The following is a 4,019-nucleotide window of genomic DNA, read 5'->3' on the forward strand; positions in this document are numbered from 1 at the left end:
TGGCAGGAGTAGAGCTTAGAGCCGACGTGACACCGAGGGAACTGGAGCCGTTCAAGCTCTCATGCTGGGACATCAGTGAAGTGTTGTAAATGAGATGCTGAGAAGTCCATTACATGTTGCACTAAATCAAACAGCTATTTGGAAACAATATTTTTTTAAGTAATTTGATATAAATACATCAATGAATGTATAAACCCTTTACATGCAATGTTTTATTTGTTTTTTAACATATGCTGCACTAAACCAAACAGAGCTTTTTGGACTTATTTTTTCAAGTACCCTTTAATAAATACATCAATTCATGTATTAATGTATTGCATATCAGTTTTAGTTATTTGTTTCTAACATCTGCTTAATGAAAAAAACATGCATAAAGCATGGTGTGATCTGAGAAGGAGAGGTATGGTTCAACATGGTCATAACTAGGAATATATACATTTTTTTCTACAGGTTGTTGAAGAGTGAAGCTGCGAAGGAAGCCTGTGCGTATCTGACTTCAGTTCTGGGTATAAACCCCTTACTCCAGACAGAGCTGGATCTGAGTGGGAAAAAACTAGGAGACTCTGGAGTGAAGCAGCTCTGTGCTCTACTGGATGATTCTCACTGCAAACTTAAGACACTTAAGTTAGTGGTTTTATTTGTTTGATAATTTTTCAAATTTTAAATCTGGCAATAAAAAATAAAGAAAGCCGATATAAAGAAAGCAAAAGACATTCCTTTCTGTTTCACCCCAATGTACCGACCAGTGGAAAAGCTTTACTGTACTGTAAGAGCAGGCACTGGTTTTCATATGCATTCATAGGGGAAACACACACCAAACATTCGAATTGTAAAGCAATGAATATTGATTAGATATTTTATTAACATCATATTTTAGCGCAGGGCTAAACCAAAACAGGTTACTGCAGAAGGAAACAAATAATAAAGCTCATATTTTCAATAATCACAAATATTTACAATGGACAGACAATAAATTGCATGCTCTATAAAACAGTTTTACTGTAACATAAAACAAAGGAATATACTGTACACAATTATATTACCAGTGTAACAGCTGTGTTTCCCAGAACGAATTGCTGCTGTTCTAAATACAAAACTTTATTGAACTGTACTGTAACTAAAAGAGTAAAGATAAAAACTGTATTGAGTTTCCTGCACTCTCTCTCTACAGGCGTAATAACAGCAGTATAACAGCAGAAGGCTGTGCTGCTCAGACTTCAGCTCTCGAATCAAACCCCTCTAAGATGACCGTATAGCTGTAGTGTTTACGTTAAAATATTTTATATTTTTATAACAAGAAGTCACTCATATTGGAAAGACATGGTCAGATACAAATGTTACTCTTTAAATCCCTCCTAAGGCACAGTTAGGCCAGTGTCAGAAAATGAATATTTTCAGTTGTTAATGTTTTCTATGATGTTTTTTGCAGCATCACTGAAAAACTCCTCTATTTTCTCTAGACTTTCTGACTGTGGTATAACAGGAGAGGGATATGCAACTCTAACTTCAGCTCTCAAATCAAACCCCTCACACCTGGTGGAGCTGGACCTGAGAGGGAACGACCCTGGAGACTCAGGAGTGGAGCTCCTCACTGATCTACATCATTTACTTCATGTTAAAAAACTTCAGATCCTGAGGTGAGAAAACTTCACAAAAGAGCATACGATCTCTATATGTGTCCAGCATTCTGTTCAGCTATTAAATTGCTCCATGTTATTTGTTAAAATAATTCTATATGATACATCAATCATTCAATAGAGAAGAATAGAGATAAGTTATATCTAATTGATTGTAGCCTTGATAGGGCTATAGAACACTGATTTCCACAGCAGACTGACAAGGTTAGAGTTAATCACGTTAACATCCGTTATTCCAGTGTAGAGTTTGTCATGTTCATTGTAAACGAATCTGGGAACACCCCAGACTGTAAAGGGGCTGGGAGCAACAATAACACAAACACACATAAGTATTTTTACTATTTTTGTAATTATTATTATTTATTTATTTTAACAACGATTCATGTTTCTCCCTCTACAGGTTGTTGAAGAGTGAAGCTGCGAAGGAAGCCTGTGCGTATCTGACTTCAGTTCTGGGTATAAACCCCTTACTCCAGACAGAGCTGGATCTGAGTGGGAACAAACTAGGAGACTCTGGAGTGAAGCAGCTCTGTGCTCTACTGGATGATTCTCACTGCAAACTTAAGACACTTAAGTTAGTGGTTTTATTTGTTTGATAATTTTTCAAATTTTAAATCTGGCAATAAAAAATAAAGAAAGCCGATATAAAGAAAGCAAAAGACATTCCTTTCTGTTTCACCCCAATGTACCGACCAGTGGAAAAGCTTTACTGTACTGTAAGAGCAGGCACTGGTTTTCATATGCATTCATAGGGGAAACACACACCAAACATTCGAATTGTAAAGCAATGAATATTGATTAGATATTTTATTAACATCATATTTTAGCGCAGGGCTAAACCAAAACAGGTTACTGCAGAAGGAAACAAATAATAAAGCTCATATTTTCAATAATCACAAATATTTACAATGGACAGACAATAAATTGCATGCTCTATAAAACAGTTTTACTGTAACATAAAACAAAGGAATATACTGTACACAATTATATTACCAGTGTAACAGCTGTGTTTCCCAGAACGAATTGCTGCTGTTCTAAATACAAAACTGTATTGAACTGTACTGTAACTAAAAGAGTAAAGATAAAAACTGTATTGAGTTTCCTGCACTCTCTCTCTACAGGCTAAATAACAGCAGTATAACAGCAGAAGGCTGTGCTGCTCAGACTTCAGCTCTCGAATCAAACCCCTCTAAGATGACTGTATAGCTGTAGTGTTTACGTTAAAATATTTGATATTTTTATAACCAGTAGTCTCTCATATTGGAAAGACATGGTCAGATACAAATGTTACTCTTTAAATCCCTCCTAAGGCACTGTTAGGCCAGTGTCAGAAAATGAATATTTTCAGTTGTTAATGTTTTCTATGATGTTTTTTGCAGTATCACTGAAAAACTCCTCTATTTTCTCTAGACTTTATGACTGTGGTATAACAGGAGAGGGATATGCAACTCTAACTTCAGCTCTCAAATCAAACCCCTCACACCTGGTGGAGCTGGACCTGAGAGGGAACGACCCTGGAGACTCTGGAGTGGAGCTCCTCACTGATCTACATCATTTACTTCATGTTAAAAAACTTCAGACCCTGAGGTGAGAAAACTTCACAAAAGAGCATACGATCTCTATATGTGTCCAGCATTCTGTTCATCTATTAAATTGCTCAATGTTATTTGTTAAAATAATTCTATATTCTCTATCATTCAATAGAGACGAATAGAGATAAGTTATATCTAATTGATTATAGCCTTGATAGGGCTATAGAACACTGATTTTCACAGCAGACTGACAAGTTTAGAGTTAATCACGTTAACATCCGTTATTCCAGTGTAGAGTTTGTCATGTCCATTGTAAACTAATCTGGGAACACCCCAGACTGTAAAGGGGCTGGGAGCAGCAATGACACACACGCATAAGTATTTTTAAAAAAAATGTAATTATTATTTGTTATTTATTCATGATTTCTTGTTTCTCTCTCTACAGGTTGTTGAAGAGTGATGCTGCAGAGAAAGCCTGTGCTTATCTGACTTCAGTTCTGGGTACAAACCCCTTACTCCTGACAGAGCTGGATCTGAGTGGGAAAAAACTAGGAGACTCAGTAGTGAAGCAGATCTGTGCTCTACTGCAGGATTCTCACTGCAAACTGAAGACACTTAAGTTAGTGGTGTTATTTGTTTGATCATTTCTTTATTTTAAATATGACAATGAAAACTAAAGAAAGCAGATTTAAGGAAAGCAAAAGACTTTCCTCTCTGTTTCACCCCAATGTACCGACCAGTAGAAAAGCGTTACTGTACTGTAAGAGCAGGCACTGGTTTTCATATGCATTAATAGGTCACACACACACCAAACATTGGAATAGTAAAGTAATGAATATTGATTCGATAT

The 4,019-nt window shown here is 36.2% G+C and overlaps 1 long non-coding RNA gene across 1 annotated transcript; it reads left to right on the forward strand.

The window, feature by feature from the left end:
* The first annotated feature begins 3,058 nt into the window (after positions 1-3,058).
* Positions 3,059-3,708, forward strand: LOC116217946. Its single transcript, XR_004162606.1, has 2 exons — positions 3,059-3,224; positions 3,615-3,708. It is a non-coding gene; the product is annotated as an uncharacterized LOC116217946 (long non-coding RNA).
* Positions 3,709-4,019: the final 311 nt, after the last annotated feature.

This window comes from Clupea harengus, chromosome 20 (genome assembly GCF_900700415.2).
Source record: "Clupea harengus chromosome 20, Ch_v2.0.2, whole genome shotgun sequence".
NCBI classification, from domain to species: Eukaryota; Metazoa; Chordata; class Actinopteri; order Clupeiformes; family Clupeidae; genus Clupea; species Clupea harengus.